Below are 19,568 nucleotides of genomic sequence, written 5' to 3'. Positions count from 1 at the left end.
CCATGACTAATTTGACAGTTCATTTCACATCCCTGGGAAGGGAGAATAGAGGCTCCCTAGGGTGCCAGAAGTGAGTGCAGCCCAGAAGCTTCTTGTTTGGAGGCAAGGACACTTCAAGTCTATCTAAAAGTGCTCTGCTCACTTTTGTTCTTAAGGGACTGTATTACAATAATAATATTCAGATGAAAGACTTATCCCTCTCTTCCCAGTAAAGCTTCAAGTCATTCTAAGTAATAATTTTATTTTCCTTTAGATTCATGCCAAGACAAAAAAATACCATCACACTGGTAAATATAGATGTGTCTAACTCTATAGACACTTCAGATGTAGAGTAGGTACTCCTAACATGAAAACACACCATTTCTCAGGCAAAGATACCAACAAACAGACTCAAAAAGTGTTTGTAACAAAGGTGCAAGAGAAGACAATAACAGCATTAACAAATGCTTCTAAAAAAGCAGACTTAACGTATTTAACCCCTATGGAGATAAAGAGAAAGAGCTCCTGTAGCAGACACTAGGTGAAATAAAAACCCTTTAGGTGATTTTCTAAGTTTATGAGATCTCAGTGTCAGACTGTAACTAAATTTCTAAGGGGAGAAGTTCGAAGTGCTGAAGGAAAGTGCTAATCCTATAGCTGTGGACAGAGGATGTTCTGATGCAGAGTTATATTTCACCAGATTGTGTGCTTGAAACGGAACCACCTTTAAATAGAAACCAGTATTTCTAAAGCCCAAATAGGCTCATTCATCTGCAAACATGATAGCTGCCCACTGACACCCGTTGTAGCCATGGGTACTTTAAATCAGTGGCCTATTTTCACACTGCTTAGCATTCAGCACACAAGTCCAGAAGTTTTGTCCAGAGTCTTCAAATGAAGCAAGGCTAGACTTGGCTTTGCTCGCAGGTATTGTCGCCAAGACCATTGGATGTCAACCCACACAGCCAGGCCAAAACCTAATCAGGTAATTAGTTTCAGTTGAATATAGTGTTCCATGCTTCAAACTGTTCTCATGTTATTCTGCAGTGATGGCTGCATTTCAGTAGTAGATAAAAGAACTGTTTCCCTCTGCTTTGTGTTTTACACAGAAAGGGAAGAAAAAACCCAGGAGTTACAAGCCTACATCTTCTAGAAAAAGACAGAGGTCTCTACAGGATGTCATTTGCCAACACTCCTCAGGCATCCTCATCTATTCTATTCTTGAAATGCAAGCCCACAAAGCGATTTTGATAACTCTGCTGTCCTTCAGGGAGGGAGTTTGGTCCCTTTCAGCAGGGATATCACCTGTCCAGTCTCACTTCTCCGATCCCGGTGGAGAAGAGGACAGTACAGGTCCAGAGGCACGTCAGAAGGAGAGATGTGCTCTTTCTCCCACCCTCTTTTCTTTGGGAAACCCTGTCTTCCCACACTTGCCATTTCTCATCACACAGTACAAGTTGAAACAGTTTCCCTTTTGTGTCAAGGATGGGGTCAAGTAGAAAGCCTACGTAGGAATTCAGGAAAGCTGACAGAGAGCTAACAACTCAAAGTCTACAATATAGAGAAATATTATAGTAGCTTCCTAATTACTGAAATAGTTTTATGTAGGCATGGGGAGCCATTCAACGGAGTAAGTAGGATTTATTCAGTAAGTCTACGTTTATAACTAATAAAGCATTATTAATCAAAGCCACTATTGTAAGGTTATAAGTGAAATGCTGCAGTATGTGTTAGCAAGTACTTCTACAGACAGGTAGGAAGGCATCACCTATTTCTGTAATTGATCCTTATCAAACCTTGACCTTAAGTGTTTACATAATAGAATAATAATCTATTTTACACTAGCAGGTCAAATGTGTATGCTGTCAGAGCACGGAATTTCTAATCACAGCGTTACCCCTTACTAGCCTGCAAATCACCCCTTTCTAAGCCCTGGCACACAAACCCCCTATTCAAGCAAGTAAGGGTGCAAACAAGGTCACCTGGTGCCAGCAACATGCCAAGGAACTACATATAGTTTTGGTACTCGCATGCAAAGAGAAGAGAAATCTCGCTATTCTCAGAGATCGTTTCAGTAAACTGAGCCTGAATGCAAAGCAACATGGTGAATGCTGTCTGTCTGCTGACAGAGCATGATGAGAAGAAGCACAAAACGTACTGGAGAAGAATCTGGCTTCTGGCAAGAACAGGGCATTTCTGTCCTACTTAGATGTCACAGAACTGAACAGCATGTGGCTGAGACCAAGAAAGCAAGAACTGCCTCAAGAGACCAACGCCTCTGAAACTTGCACATATGCCAGCCTGGGCCGAGTATCCCCACTGCACTGGGGGCTCCCCATGGCAGAGATGGTAGAAGTTCCCATGTGACAGTTTTTTCAGCTTCTTCAAGTGTCATTGCCAGCTGCTGCTGGTTCCCCCCACCCTTTTTTGCCAGTGCATGAGCTGCTGCAGAAAATAACCTTACACTAGACACCAAACAAGGCCTAGCTGCATTCACATTTCACATGCTAAGTTTTTATCTCTTTGAGATAAAGAAATCAGCACCAAGTTTGGGTTCATAAATTTATCAAATGTGTCATACCAGAGCTAGGCTATCAGGTACCTAGGAGTGTAAAAAATCCTTGGCCAAGGAGGCAAGAACACCAAAAGCCAGCTCCATAATCCAGAGAGGCCAGGGCACTCAGCTGGGAGGGGAAGACCCTGGATCACTGTGTCTGCCCTTAGCTTTATTTCTTCTTTGTATCCAATTACTGTGTCACATAAAATATCTACCAAGGCAGGCTCCCTCTGGCATACTGACCTTCTGGCCCTATAACTCATGAATTCTTGAAAGCAATCCAGCTCTGGAGCAGGACAGGCACTAGTGTGACCCCCAAAATAGCCCATGGTTTTGTGGCTAGGGCACTTCTCTGGGAATTGGAGTATTGGATTTGACCTGGGAATTCAAGCACATCATTTTGGGATAAGTCCCGCAATGCGCGGGTGCGTGCTATGGTCTAAAAGGCAGAGCAGGAGGTAACGGCAGTGCCGATCTGTGCTGGGTGACTGCTCTGACGTTTCCTCTGATTGCCAAAGACATAACCAGTTTCTCAGCTCAGGATGCATTTTCTGACTAGAAATTCCTGTTTTGTACATCAGCCTACTTCAGGGTTGGAGGTGGACAGCAAGAGAGAGGGATGCAACTGGAAGATCGCTGTGATATTTTATGCTAGCTGCTCAGGAAATCCTCGGGTGTAAGACCCTTTTGTTTGTTTTAGCATGCAACACCTACAAAGCACTTGGTGTTATCAGTATTCCTGGAAGCCTTCAACTCTCTGATACAGGTATGACACACAACCATCTCCTCTTCACCAGGTCTTCCTGGGAGGGGTTCAGAAAAAAAGTCACAGGTAATGGTTTAAAAAAAAAAAAAGAAAAGAAATCTGCAAAACCTGTCTTACCGTGGAACTTGAAAGCCTATCTGTTTAGCTCAGTCACAGAATGGATTCAGTCTGTAAATACATGTGGAAGAAGATTTAGTGCTATAAACATCCTACACTCATCAAAAGCACTGTAAGAGCCAATGACTGGGAGGAAGATAAATGAATTCAGAGATACTTTTCTTGAAAATTTTGAATTTAATTAATAGTTGAAGAGTTTGTCTCGGAAAATGGTTTCTCTTCATCTACCAGCAAAAGACAGGCATTATAGGCTAGACTAAATCAGGTACAGTTCTGTAGCATTGTACATGCATGGTCACATTTGACCATCTACATCATTCTTTTCCACTTTCCATCCTGCAAATTTCAGAGACTTGAGAGCTCTCGGTTGGTATCAGCTGACTGGGGGAACCTCTGTTACCAAAATATTTTCTACTCCACTCTTACCTCCATATTAGACTTAGTCAAAGAAGAATCCGGATAAACCAGTTGTACATATATTAATATAAGAACATGGTGTATATGGTCAGTTCTCAGCATTTAAGATGGGACACAAGAAGTGTTCCTTGAAGACAAGCCAGGCAATAACTCCTCAAAGAACTAAAACTTGGCTTTAGCAACATATGTGGGAAGCCAGGAAATATCAGATACTCTACCAGGAAGCCAACAATGCTATTTATTTAATTTATTAAGGATAAGGCATGATTCTAATGGCACAACATTCACATAAAGACTATACAAATGAGGCATCTTTGTGCAAGGGAGGCATTTGCTCTTAACTTCTCCCTTTTAAATACCCTTTGGAAACTTTGCTCCTGTGCCTCAACGTCAGCAATAACTAAGCACTGTGCTGTATCTTTCTTTTTGCAGAGCCATGGTTGTCTTAGTAAATCATTACATGATTAATAGGTTGTCATGATTAAATTGCCAAGACTGAGGCCAGCTGCAACAACAAAACATGTAGAAGGCGGGGGGCAACCAAATTTTTAAAAACAAACAAGCAAACAAACAAACAAACAAAACTCAGAAAACCCAGTAATGCAGCTAGAATATGTTATTCAGCTATTCAGATAGAAAATCTCTGCATTTTAGCAGAAGAGTTACCATGTACTAGGAATGCTAAGCATCACTTTTTAAAACCACTGCATGCAACACCAAAGGGAATAATTGTTTAAAAAGCAATAATTAATGCCATTACAAGCGGATTTTTTTTTCATTCTTGCCCTCTAACAACCTTCTATAGTGATCTGAGAGAAAGCTATTTTGTTGCATCACAGCCCTAGCGGTAGGTGGTAGAGGGAGAAAACATTTCTTTCAGACTTAATAAACTCCTTTTACCCTCACTGGCTGGCTTGGATGGAGATCCTTTCTCATCTCCATCCTTCGATCTCCCTTCCACCAAGGAGATCCATCCTTGTCTCTCCTTTACACCAACACCTCTTCCCCAGAGAGGCCCAAGCAGACCCGCAGGGGAACACTACGCAGCTTTGAAGGAAACAGGAAAGGTCTGCCTGCAGTTTGGATGCCTCAAGATGTGTCTTGTGCAGGGTCTAGTTCTGTTTTCAAAAGGGGAAGGCGGGGTTGGTTTTCACTGACGCCAGCCTGTGTCCCTCAGAAGACGACCGCTGCCCCCATAATGCCAGCACTCCGTTCTGCTTGCCAAGACAGTTCCTGAAACACTGAATTTAAAATACTGAAAAATAGAGTACGTCATCAACAAAACCAAAGTACATAAAGCAAAGACTCTGGTGGGAACTGCCTATGCTAAGACAAAGATAGTTCAAAGCAACTCAGAGAATGCTGCTTCGTGCTAATTTCAGCTCTCACTGTAGATTTTCTACGACCAGGAATTTTCCCTGAAGAGGCTGAGAGTTTAGAAGAATTCCTGGTCCTTGCACAACAAAAGAAGAGGAATCAAGAACTCAACTAATTACTCCTGTCATATTCAGCAATGTGTAATGTGTCACATATGCCATTTTTAGGACAGGAGCAATTACGAAGAAAACTTGAAGGTGAACTCACCCTTGTTACTAAAGCTAACCAGATAAAACGTCAAGCTTTTCCTTCATGTTTTGTTCTCTGTCTTTCTTATCTATCTACCTTTACTGCCTCCAAAAATTCATGTTTATAACCACTGAGCCACTTCTTCATTCAGGAACTTTAGACAAGCTCATTCGAAACAGTTTTGAATGCAGCTGCTTACTTCATCAGAGTTCAGAGATCACATTGCTCCAACACTCCTCTTCACATTGACATCCTGCCAGGAAGTATATTGATTTAGATATTGTATTACTGATCTATGGTATTAGGCTCTCCACAAGCTGAAGCCTTCTTATCTTGCCTAGCTTCCAAAACCATGATTCACTTTATTTTATTCAAGTAGTATTAGTATTGGAGGAACTGAGAGAAGTTTCTCATTTTTCAAAGCCAGAACAAGGATTTTGTGAGGCAATGCACTGAAGATTTCACTAGGTGACATTTCAGTTTTTATCTGTTATATCTAAGACATGAACTAGAGCTCCAGAAGACTGGAGAGAAAGAAGGGGGGAAAAAAAGAAAAACAAAAAAATTATTGGTGAAGCCAGTACTGGTATTTTTCTTTGAGATACATTCACTAAGACTTATATCCACGATAAATACCAACGCTTCCCAAAAAACACATACACATATAACAAACGCAATTACTAAGGCAATCACCCAAGTAGAAGAGAATAGTGAAGAAAATCATGCTCCAAGTTTTTTTTTGCTTTTGCCTGGTTGTTTTTTTAGGGCTAAATGTTAGCCAGGTAACACAGTGAAACAAGACACTATCAACTTCATACTGCCCTGCATTTATCAGTAGCAAAGATGTGATTCCACAACTGTGTCAGAATTTATCAGTCTAAGATAGGAAAAGCAGAATAAGGAGGATTAAGAAAAGCTGCAAGAAATGCAAAAGCTAAGTCTTCCTGCAGTAGCTCTGGTAGCACAGCAATACCATTTTTCAGGGAACATGGATAGGTAGAACCCAGATTGAATACTAACAGGTATCTGGACAAAGGCTTTCTGGAATATCGTTATGACTAAAACTCCTAGATCTTGTTGCAATTTCAGCTTCAGGAACTTGTGGTTTTAGAACCAGCCACAGACAAATGTCTGCCTGGTGAGCACATGTGAATTGTCCCAAGCAGAGTGAGATGTCCTACTCAGAAGTGCCTGGATAGTCATCAGTACTGGCAGCACATGCAACACTGGGGAGAAAGGGGGGAGTGGAAGGAGGCAAAAACCCACAAAATAAAACCAGATTTCTACTTGCCATCCATGAGGTTGGTTTTCTTTCTCCAAACCTGGTTTTGGAGAATGCTACAGTCAGGGGGTGGGAGGAATAAATAAAAGAAAACTCCTTGGATACAAGGAGAATAGCTTTTTGGAAAGAACTGAAAGTTAGTTGTCCTAACAATCTGAAAAATGTCTTTTTGCAAGACTGAACCAGCTGAAAAGATACTTGTTCTCCTTCTCAGTGTCCTCAGCTTTTCAGCACGAGATAAAGAGCCCCAAATAGGCGAGTCAGTTCTGTTTGCACATGAACATTTTGTCCAGCAAGAAATAATAGCCTATATTAAAATTTATTCTTCTGTGCAGAAGGCAGCTGGTACACTCCCACTTGGCAGCGTTTCATTCAGGAGAAAACAGCAGACTTCTGCCCTTGGGAAACTAAAAACTAAATCAGAAGGGAAGCGGTGGCTTGAGCAAATGTCTTCACTTGTGACCATCCCTCAGCCTGCTGGAAAGGAGGACAGTCACAAGAATGGGGAAAGTTCAGCATTTAAATACAATAGGTCATTTTATTGCTTCCTCACTGGAGAATCGATACTACAAAAGACTATTTTGCAATGAGTATCCTCCATTATATTTTTGTTGTTTGCATTACAACAGAACATAGAAATCTTTTCCAAGACCAGTGCCTGACTAAGCAACACAACTTCAAATGTTTGTAGACTAACTTGGCGAGCAACATATGGTGGGACCAGAACTGAGCACAGAGGGGAAGTGAGTTACTGGAGGTCAGAAATTAACTGAGAATGGACCGTTTCCAAAATCTTACAATTGCACCACACGGCACCAATGCTTTTTGCCGATCAATCCAGATTTGATACCCTTAGGCAATCTTTTCTTTAAAAACATTGTGCTTTTGTATATGAAAATGGTTCTGTATGAAAATTTCCAGTATAGTTTCCCTGAGTTTTGATAGAACAGAGATGACGTTAGGAGTTTTATTGCTCTGCAGCTTCACACAATGGACAACTTCCTGAGCACACAGCTCATTTTCTAGCTCACTGTAAGGGAGAAAACCATTAGTCTCCATTATAGGTACATTACTGTACTTGCCCCATTCCCAGAAAAGGGCATTTGGATGAGATCTGTTCTAGAAGACTGAAGCCTGCACCTTAAAGCATCATAAACGTGCTCAGAAGAATTTCTGCTTGCTTCTCTTAACGGTCAGAAAAATGCAATTACTTCTAAAAATCAATAGGTGGCATGTAATCTTGTATCTGAGAAACACCAGATTAATCAGCAGAGAAGTAACATTTAAATTTTCCCAATTTTCTGGTAGGTCCAGGTCAGGGTCTTTATTCAAGATCCTATCCTCAGTTACTGCATTATAACTCTTAAGTAGTCACGTTCCTGTTTGAAAAAAAAAAAATCTAAGATGTTATTTATGGTCTAGGGTTTATATTATGAATTTTTGTAAGCCAATATCCTATTTATAGAGCTGAAACACAGATGGTTTAAATAAGAATTGCTCTTATCTCAATATCCTGCAGGCTAGCCTTTCTATTAGGTAGTATGCAAATTCCCATGCAGACACAATTTCAGCAGTGCATCCCACTATTTTCCAACATGCCACTTGCAAGAACTATTGCAGCTGTACTATCATAAAGATTTCATAGATTTATTGCTTCAAGAGTTTTTCATTTACATTTGTCTCTGCTTACATTTCACTGACAGAACATCAGTGCCCCTGACTGAACCTTACAGCAGTTCTGGGGACAGACTGCACAAGACCTGTGCCAGTGTACAAATAAAACACCTATTAAGCCGATTCTGTCCGTTAGTCACAACCAGGTCTGTGCCACACACACATGTAAGAAAGCACCTTCCCAGAATGATTAGTTTCACAGAAAGGCATTTTTCTGCTTGGTGAGGCTAAACCTAGTGAATCCTCTTATCCTTTTTTTTTTGCCTTTGCGTAACCGCATGTTGTCTATTAACCATCTGACAGATTCTCATAATTATATTTTTCAATCCACTGGCCATATTTCAAGCAAGTTGGACAGCAAGTCAGTTTTGAAACTCGTATTGCATTACACTAAGTGTATTTTCTCCTAGGGTATGTGGGAAGGCATGAAAAGTATTTCAGGGAAGAGAAAGGGGGGGACAAGTCAAGGATATCACAATTTGGTAACACAGAAGGCATGAGTAGTAAAGAGGACATTTAGGGTTACCGTGTTGAACTGACACACCAAACATATCCATAGAAAATCAGAGTTCATGAGCTCTAATGTTCATGTGTAGTACAAGACACCTTGAAAGAACAGTGGATCACCTCAAGGTGTTTAATACATTTTCTTTTTCAGTATATAAGCTGTCCCAATAGCTAAGAAAAATTTACTAGGCACTATGTGTAGACAAAAGCCAGGCAGTAGTGAGTCACTGCTGCACACCAGGCACAGTATTACCCTTGGGTTGATCCTGTAATATTTTGTATCCCCTTTTGCTCACAAACTTATTTGGAGTGTTACAAGATGTTTTCTTCTTTCCCTAAGAACACCAGGCTTCTGCTTGGCTTACTACTGTTATTTCTTTTTGCGGATTAACTAATGGTCTAATGACTTTTCTTTCAAATGTTTAACTCAGTTGTAGGCTTTGCTCCAAAAGGAAGTCTATTTACTCAAGGTCTCATATGAGAAAATCCAGGTATGCAATTGAAACGCAGTTGAAGCCTGTGAGCTGAGAAGCACAGAAACTGCATACTCTGATAGCTGCTTGCATATGTGCATTTGCAAGCCTATAAACAAAGATGACATTTGGAGTTTAAAATCTTCTGAGCTACATGGCTTCTTATCTACCCTAGTATATGCATCAATTGATGTCTTGATGCAAGTTCTTCGGTATAGAACTATTCTGACCCTTATTTCCAAGCTGTTTTCTAAGATAACAAAAGGAATTTTCATTTATTTAGCTACACGTCTATTGATATTTCTGAATTGACAGCAATGTTTATGACTGTCATATCTGTCAGCTGGACCAAAATAAATCACAGCAGCTGGTGCTCAACAACTGTCAAAAGTACAGAACTTACGAGGTGCTATAAAGTCAGGAATACAAATAAAATTGTAATTAGATATGCAATATCAACATAAACATTGCTAAATACTTAAACATTTCAATATCACTTTCTAGATATACTGGAAAATGCATAGCACACAGAATGAATGGACAAACTATAGTTTACTCACTGCTATTGGCAGTGTGTCTCACTTTACTAAAATATGGATTTTCAGGGAAATGCTGCTGGGTGACCTGTACTACAGGAAATCTCACATCCAAATACTGGAAACTTACTCCATCCCTCCTGCTTCACACTGATGGCAACACATGGCTGTCCCACATCTATGTTCTTGTGGCTTTGATTCACGCTCTGCTCAGTGATTCTCCCTCCATCATTGCCCCAAGAATGTAAATATTTGTTCTGTCTGTATTCTGGTTTATGGACTTAGCCCACGATTGAATACGAAGGCTGTAATTCAATCATAGAAGGATCTGTTGCCACGCATAAACTGGGATTTTATGTTTTATGACTTAGGCTTTGCAGAGCAGCCGTCTTCCTACTTACCTCCCCCTCTCCTTGCCCATGACTTGAATTATAGTTCTGTCTCTAATTGAAGACTAGTATTATCCTATTTCTCTTCTGCTGAGAGGAAGACCAGAGCTATCATTCTGAATATACACCAAGCCACAGGAGCCTGGATGAGGTACTCTAATGACAGGTACTCCTACACAGCACATTTGCAGTCTTTCTGCTAATTAATTTGATTTCCTTTGTCTAGACTAACATAATACAGCAAGTTATGCTCATTTAAAGGAGGATCGTTAGACTTTCAGTTCACTCCAAATGAGGAAGAAAGAAGAGTCAATAGAGAGGAATCCAGGGGGAGACTGACTTTGTCCTTGACTACACTATTGCTTATGTTTTCCCTTGACTAAGACTTTGTCTCTAGGAGAACCCGAGACAGCACTATCATCAGAGGAGAGACTATAATCAAAATCAGATATCGTCGGTATGTGCACGGCAAGGCAGTGGCAGCTACACAGAAGGGTTCTGTCTACGATGCACTTCAGTCAGCAGCTTTCTTCCTGGCAATCACTTGGCATTTACTGTTCACAGTTTCTGACATCCTCAGATGGTTGAATAAACATGTAATTAAAAACACACATAAGCTGGTTTCTTCAGCCTCCCTTCAAAGAACGAAAGGAGATTCAGTAGTGTGCCACTGGACTAGTAAATCAGAGGCAAAGCTAGTAATGGGAGCTAAAGATGTAACTCCTCACGATTTGGAAGGTGAGACCTTCATTAGGCAGTTTTGACAATGGTGTGGAGCTGAACAGAGTCTCAGACATGAGCTGTCAGTCAAATACAGGACATGGGAAACAGAGTAATGTGTGATAAACAGATGAACTGACTTGAATTTGAAAGTTCAGCCCTTCGAGTCAGGTGAACAGATCCAGTTTCAATATCCAGAAAGAAAAGTGACAAGGAATCACACATCATGTAGGTGCATTGTGGAGTGGAATGAGTCTACACATTTCTTAATAATGGCAGAGATCTTCCCTATGACAGGAGGAGAAGGAGAAGGAGAAGGAGAAGGAGAAGGAGAAGGAGAAGGAGAAGGAGAAGGAGAAGGAGAAGGAGAAGGAGAAGGAGAAGGAGAAGGAGGAAGGAAGCCTATAGAGGCAATCACCAACCTCTTCTGCTCACAGATCAACAGACAAGCGCCAGAACTCTCCTTCTCTGTAGGCCATTTAGGGATCATTTCTAGCTTTGTAACCCCATTTGCATTTATCATTTTTCAGCAAAGAGGGAAAAGTTTCCAACTTCGGGGCTTACTGTCTCTGGGAATTTTGTTGTTGTTGTTGATAGTAATTTGGGACCCTCTTTATATAAACGTAAGTAGAAGATGAACAGCACCTAGACAGCCTTTATTAAGTTAATGTGACCTCATTTTTTTACAGTGTTTGGCCATAAGCTGTTCATACCATGTCACCAGAATTAAGATTTGAATATTTTTCAGTAACTTATGCTTTCAATCTCAGAGAATTAGACAATAAGTAAAAGGAAATCTAAATATTCTTCTGTCTAGCTCTTTCAGAAATCTATACTCAGAAAGGTCAGTAAGGTATCTCAGAAAGAGTTAGCCATATCTCGCTATAAATTACAGTGTGAGATGGCAAGCTCCATTACTCTTCCAGGTCTGCTCAAGGCCTCTTCCCCAGCTCTAACTTAGGGAGCACTTCCCTGAATCTAGAGGAAAGAAATTACACTTCTGGTAATTTTTGATGACCCTATGTTACTACACAGAAGGACGAAGATACTGAAACTCTATTTCATGTCAGTGCTTGATTTGATTGATAGTAATGAATTTTCCAATTGAAGCGGCCAAGACAGCTTCCCTTTTGATATGACCACAACGTTAGATGCTAGCTAACATTTCCATATGCGACCAGCAAATGCCAGACTGATTGTGAAGAGCAACAAGTGATCACAAAGGTTGCTCATTCAAGGTTTGGCACTTTTTTTATCTTATTACAAAGCAGTCAGAGAACACGTTGTGCATTACAGTTTACACCCTTTTACTAATCCTACCACTTAGAGCTGTTTCAAACATTTATGTATATATATATTGCTGAAGCAGTGAGGGAGACTGATTAGCTGAAGGGTTTGCAAACTACTTGTGATGGTGGTTCTAGCATCAACACAGCTTTGTGTTGGTGCTAGGAGAATCATTACAAGCAGTTTAAATTTGTATGCATCACTCTATAAACCATTTAGTTGGCTCAGCAACCAAATGCCACCTGTACTACTTGCTAAGGCACATTGTGATTGATTAGTTCAAATAAGGTTATCCCAGGGAAAATGCTCTGATCCATAGGTTTGCTCTGTTTCCTGCTGAGTGATCATACACACAACTGAGTCATTGATGAGTTATTTAGACCCCAGGTACAAACAACATTATTCAACTATGAACATGGCTTTTTCTAGCTTTTTCCTATGTCTTGGCTAAACAGCAGGCTTTTGAAAGAAGTTATGTGTAACGTGGCATTCAGAAAACTGGAATCTCAAAGAAGGCTAGATGGAAAATATTTTCTGACACTATTAGAACTAGACATATTAATAGCCTCATCTCCAAATTAGAGGAAAAATTAAGTCCTAGCCATTGGTCTATGTTTTCACTTCCAATCAGCTGGACTACTACATTCTGAGCTCTTCCTTATTTTACTTGTGAAGAAGGAGGTGAAGCGAGCGAAACTAGATTTTAAGATACTTCCAATGTAAAATCATTAAACCTTCAAAAGCCAGGAAGCCATTTTGCAGAGTTAACATGAAACATCTTTTTGTCTCAGTAATGGGAAAGCCCTAAAAAGTACACAAAAACTTGAACTAGGACCTTCAGGTGTTTTCAGTCTAAAGGTGTTGATACCTCTTCCAGAAAGAAAAAAAAAAAAAAAAAAAAAAGAGTTCAAAAAAAAGAGTTTTCATTAACACTTCACCTGATTTAAAAAAAAAAAAAAAAAGAGTGTAACTCTAACCCTTGGGGTCAGCTACCACAATTCATGTAGCGTGATGGTCCTCAATGGGTCAAGGATAACCACAGCCCCACGGAATTTTTTAATGCTTGTATTTTGAAAGAAGGCTCAGTAAAGAATTTGCCTTAGCAAAACAAAACTATGCTTCCCCTCTTCCCTTACTTAGTTTCAGAACGACAGCTTCTGCTTTGAATGATTCCTTCAGCTCCTATAATTTTTGTCCAGCACAAAATTGTAGAGAAGCTCCACACAGATCAGACCAGTGATTTGTGCAGCATAAGAACATGGATAATGTCAGAGCATCAGAGGGAATGGAATAGCAGTTAGGAAAAACACTACCAAAATGCACCTAGCAAAGACAAAGCTAAAAGTAGCTCACCTGTCTGAGAATCCGCTAACTTGGCAAAAAATATTTTACTTAGAGAACCCTAAGAAGCTCCTAATTAGCACAAAGACTGAGGAATACCAGTTGCCCCTTGGCAAAACTCCGCTCATTAAAAACACAGGGCATGTTTGTGGGGTTTTTTTCTTCCTTCCTGCCCCTGAAATCCCACACTTGTTCTACATAAAAGGGTACATGGGAGCAAATGCACAATTTCCTATCTACATGTTTGTTATAAGGCTGAAGGGGAGGACTCAAGCTTATCTAAAAAGAAAACAGGAGTGAGAATTAAATCCTTAAACTGTATGGTTTAAGCAGAATACACAATGGCACCACAGACTTGAAGAGGAAAGAAAGCAAGAGAGGCACAATTGGATTAATAGAAACAGACCCAAGAAGGCAAGCTACTGAATGGATCTACAGCATAACTGTACAGAAGACATAAAGAGCTCATCTAGATACCATGGTTTTAACAAGGTCCTCTCTATAAATATTCTCCACTCCCCTCAAAATATTATTTGTTTAAAGCTGCTTGCCAAATCCATGGCAAAGCATCTAACAGAAACCAGAGATGAGATTTAGAGACACTTTAGAAATAGGTGACAGGGACATACCTGTCACTTAAATCAATGTGAGTAATCCAGAAAACTCCTGTTCCCACACCTACAAAGCCTCCAGTGTCATTTTGGACGGCAACATTCCTTACATGTTTATACACTGGTGCCTCTGTAGGGTGCCCAGACATAGGACTGGGCAGGTGGTAATGCCATCTCCTGCCACTCATAGAGAAGGTAGACAAAGTTTGGGAACCACTCAGCAGCTCCCCAACTGTCCTGCTTTGTCAAGTGTGTTTCTCATGTACCAAACAACACCAATAAGCAGAAAATTAACAGCATTAACTACTACCAGTCATCCAAAAATTTAGCCAATGGGGCATTCTATATATCCTTCTCATAACCAGCTTAGCAACAAGATCTTCTTAAACTGGCTCCACCTGAATATGAAAAGAAACTTCTTTACTTTTTGGGTGACAAAGCACTGGAACAGGCTACCCAGAGAAGTTGTGGAGTTTCCTTCTCTGGAGACATTCAAGACACGCCTGGACATATTCCTGTGTGATCTGCTCTAGGTGTACCTGCTTTAGCAGGTGGGTTGGACTAGATGATCTCCAAAGGTCACTTCCAACCTCAATCATTCTGTGATCTTTATAGAATCATGGAATCATATAATGGGTTGGATTGGAAGGGACCATAGAAATCACCTAGTTCTAACCACCCTGCCAAAGGCAGGGACACCTTCCACTAGACCAGGTTGTTCCAAGCCCCATCCAGCCTGACCTTGAACACTTCCAGGGACAGGACATCCACAGCTTCTCTGGGCAGACTGTTCCAGTGCCTCACCGCCCTCATGATGAAGAATTTCTTCCTTATATTTGATCTAGATCCACCCTCTGTCAGTTCAAAGTCATCACCTCTTGTCCTGCCACTATGCGTCCTTGCAAAAATTCCCTCTCCAGCTTTCTTGTATTTCCCCTTTAAGTACTGAAAGGCTGATCTAAGGTCTCTGCAGAATCTTCTCTTCTCCAGGCTGAACAATCTGAAGTCTCTCAGCCTGTCCTCATAGGAGAAGTGTTCCAGCCCTCTGATCATCTTCATGGCCTGCCTCAGGACTTTCTCCAACATCTTCCCCATTCATGAATATAAGCTTAGAGTTTCAGTACCCACGTGAACTGGAGATAACTCCATTCACATTTCCCCCACTGCAAACTAAAAACTCCAGAAAAGGGTAGTGGAAGAGCAGAAAGCACAACAAGGCATTACCCATACTTTCTGTTAAAGCTGGGTTACTGGGTAGGGAATAAAGGTAAAATTCCTGGACCTAAAGGGAATTATAATACCACATCCAACACTATTTTTCTGTGATTAGGCTTAGTGATGTGGAGGGTAAGGTCTTCATTTAAGCTCCCTGAATTTTGTCATCCTCCCCAACACATAAAGAATGTCATTTGTTCTAGGTTTTTAAATCCAAATGAAAATAATCACAGACCAAAAGAATTAAAACCTATGCACTTTTTTCTCAATTTTAGGTTCTGATAGGAATACTGCAGGATGTGGGTTCAAATACATATTCCAGTTACATATACTCACTGTAGAACAGTGCAATTCCACTTTCAGGTGAAGTAATGGCACAGAGAAAACTCTGTATCTGACCTTGAGAAACAACTAGAACAACACTTAATGTCAGCTGGATATATTTCTAATCACAACCCATGCCCCTCTGAGATAAAGCTCAAATCACCTCATGCTGTCACCCAGTCCAGGGTGCAGTTTGGTTCATTTAAACTGTGAGCTGTAGTCCCCCTGCTCCTGGTCCCCACCAGCACCACCTTTCCTGTGCCCAGCACACAAGCATGGTGCTCACACTGACACACACACACTCCTCGGTCACTCCGTGCCAGTACTAACAACCATGCAGCCACACAGTCAGCAAGGCGAGTTTGCTGATCCACCCAGAAAGGTATCCTTTTTTTTTTGTTTTGCCAGCTGGCTCTCCAGCTGCCGGCAGGATCAGTAGCACCGCCGGGGCCCCCATGCCAGTGCTAGGGGCTGCTCTGCCCTGCCAGCACCAGCCCACGGGCAGGCTGCCTTCCACCAGCCGGGCAGCCACGCCCTGATACTCCTTCCCAAATGGGGCCTGGGAACAATGTCACCCAACTTACCTGTTTCAGGGTGGAGGAGGCTAAAGTAACTGGTAGGGTGTGGCTGATAAAGGTGGTGTTGACTGACAGAACTGCATACTTTTGCTTCCTATATGAGATGGATGGTCCTTTCATCTAAATAGCTTGGTGTTAGAACTACAGTCTATACCACAGCAGTGAGAGGAAATAAATTAAGAATAATAGAATGTGATGAGTACTACCATTTCAAATGCCCAAGGGCATCTAAGATGTTTGTATATGCTGGCACATCAGAGGTAGACCCTATGGGAGATGTATACTCCTTCACAGTGGCTGTTGGAAGCCAGGTGAGAGATATGGGGTATTCAAACAGGCACTTGCAAGTGTCTTAAACATTACAGTTCTTACTTACGACTACATTTCCAAAAGAGGTATGCACCATTTATCTCAAGTCCTCAATGGATATGGAGTACTTAAAAAGAGGATCTTTTATCTTATCTTGAAAATGTGCTCTGCAACTGTAGTGCAATGCTAAATATTAAAGATGGAAAAAGAATCATGAAAATGAAGTCTAACTGCTGCATCCTACTGTCTGACTTTTGAGTGTCCCACCTTTTAATTTCAAAGGTTTCTTCCACCGACGCCTTGGGGTTTTAAGATATTAAATACAATCACTGATTAGACTGCACTGGAATAATCTACGTGATATCTGAAGTACTGACGCCTTCTCCTTCACTCTTTCTCCCTTAATCATATGGCCCCCTCAGCCTCTTTGCCCCAACACCTACCCTTGCTGGATTCATCACATGTGATCCAGAATCTAGCACTGAAGACTGCAGCAAGGTGACTCTTCTTTTTGTGAATATGCTATGTACCCGTGCAATTAGTGCATTACAAAATTAAGAAAACCTGATTTTAAGGACAAACAAACCATGTGGCTTGGTGAAAGAAGTTGGAGGGAAATAGTTTTCTGGTCTCTTTCCAGGTAACAGATGAGCCAAAAATGCTCATGAGACAGAATCAATCTACTTGTTACTAACCTGAAAAAAAAAAAAAGTGTATCAGAAGTTATAACACAATTTGAATGCAAACATTTATACAAACTCCTTTTCAGAATAGAGAACTGGAACCATAAGAAAAGTTGTTCAATTGTTTTGGCTATTGAGTTCACATGAATATTTGCCCTCGTTAAGCAAAAGCATAAGTTGTGCATGTACATGACATGGTAAGAAATGGAGTGAAGATCCTAATACATGAACAAGAAAAAGAGGAGACAAGTTTTCCAGAAGTATTCATTCAGCAGAAGGCTGAAACAGCATCTGACCCTTCAGAGTCTAAGGTGAAGCCTTCAAGGTCAAAGAGCACCAGCTCATATCTCTCCCACCCAGTCAAAGGGTACAAACAGCATGGTGACCAGCCAGGCAAAGGGCACAGGCTCAAGCACAGAACTTGTACATTAAGCTACTCACCTGTTACTGAACAAAGAGATCCTCATTCTCCAAAAGCTTGGATGATTTTGAGTACCACATGGGTTGTTTTCCAGTTAAATACAGTTGCTTGTATGCATAAATTTACTTACTGGTCAACAGAGACGACTAAAGCTCTCATATAGGTCATGAGCTCACACCATTTTAGTGATTAGGACAGCTTTAAACTAACACTGTAGAAGCTAGGCAAACATTTTATTCAGGTCCAAAAGCCTATTGAAGTTACCAGACATTAGAAGAAAAGCGTGGCAACATACCCTACACACTAGCAGGTCAAAAGCATCAGAGAACACACCATACCCACCTGTAATTAAGAGGTGGAAATTGTATCATGTTGGTTAAATTTACAGTTTGTGTCAGATGGCATTTAAACAAGGAAAGCTGCGTGCCATCTCTTATTTTTAATCAGTTTTCTCAACTAATACTTATTAATCTTAAAGGAAGCCCTAGGCTCTGTTCTTCACTGACAGCCTGCTGCATTTTTTTATTCAGTCAGTTTTCATACACACACGCCAAATTGTATATTGTTCCTCTGTGCATCGATGTCTCTCACAATGGTCAGCACAGTAACTTGTCTGTCTCAACATATCCCACATTAGGACAAGAGACTCCTCATTAAAAAAAAAAAAAAATCCAAAAGGAGAAGTTAACCCAATTTGTACGGAAATCTCAAAAAAGTCCCCTAAGAGATCTATGCCCATCACACTTTGTTTATGGTATGTTGAGCACATTAAGGCCAAATAAAAGTTCTGGTTTTGGACTCTAAAAGCACAAATATGGAATGGAAAGTAGTAGGTTAGGTGCCAGTTCTGGGCACCATACTTCAGAAAAGCCATGAAGATTTCTAGAGGGAAGGCAAAGAAGAACATCTATATATACAGAACTTCTAACTTAATGTGGCAAGATTGCAGGAATCAGGAACCTTCAATACAGAAGCAAATACTAGAGGAGTGATATTATTAGTTTCAAATGCATTAAAGGCTATCACAAAGAGTGAAAAAAGTATGCCCTTACCCTTCATAGATGCAAATGCAATAATGTCAGCAAACAAGATTTCAGACAATATTCCTATTAACAAGTGCTGTGATACAGAATTGATTTTCCTAAGGTTGTAGACTCATTAATAGGATTATTAAGGAGAAAGTGACACAAAAAGAGGAAAAAAAAAAAAAATCACCACCTCTGCCAGGAATTATGTTAGATAAAATGGACTGTAACAAACACATGTGAGCCAGATGGCTTCTCGAAGTCCCTCTAATTCTCTTTTAAGTAAATAAAGAGATACATATATAACAATTATTGTACTAAAAAGAACCATCTTTTTAATGGATTTTTGTCTAGTTTTCTGTCATCTCTCATCTCATCTAGGCTTCTGTGTTTCATGCTAGCTATCATGGAAAAGACATCATAATTCTTTTTGCAGTACAGCTTAAGGTACATTTGCTAGGGGGTTGCTAAGCCACTACTCAAAGCCAGCCTTATGTTTAACACACTCCGACTTGCTAACTGCGTCAGGGAATCCACGAACCCTCCGTAGTCCCCCACCTAGCAGGTTTATAATGCAGATACTATCAGATACTTTCAGAATTAAAGACTCAGTTTGATTTATTTTGCTGTAGGCAGAATACATAACATTTTTTTCATGCTCCTCTGTTGGCAAAAGAGGTCAAGACTCAGGATTCTACAGAACACCTTGGGTTTTTCAAAATTTAAGTTATTTAGAAAAAACATTTCTAGTTGATTTGTTGAAGAAGATGAACGTCATTTGTAAATCATTA

At 40.5% G+C, this 19,568-nt stretch overlaps 1 protein-coding gene across 1 annotated transcript in view; it reads right to left on the bottom strand.

Moving 5' to 3' along the window:
- Positions 1–19,568, bottom strand: part of GREM2 (gremlin 2, DAN family BMP antagonist) — a 39,907-nt gene that overhangs the window by 4,245 nt on the left and 16,094 nt on the right. The gene's annotated exons all lie outside the window — the stretch shown is intronic.

The sequence above is a fragment of the Patagioenas fasciata genome, chromosome 3 (genome assembly GCF_037038585.1).
Source record: "Patagioenas fasciata isolate bPatFas1 chromosome 3, bPatFas1.hap1, whole genome shotgun sequence".
In the NCBI taxonomy this organism is placed as follows: domain Eukaryota; kingdom Metazoa; phylum Chordata; class Aves; order Columbiformes; family Columbidae; genus Patagioenas; species Patagioenas fasciata.
This window is presented reverse-complemented; position numbering and strand designations above follow the sequence as displayed.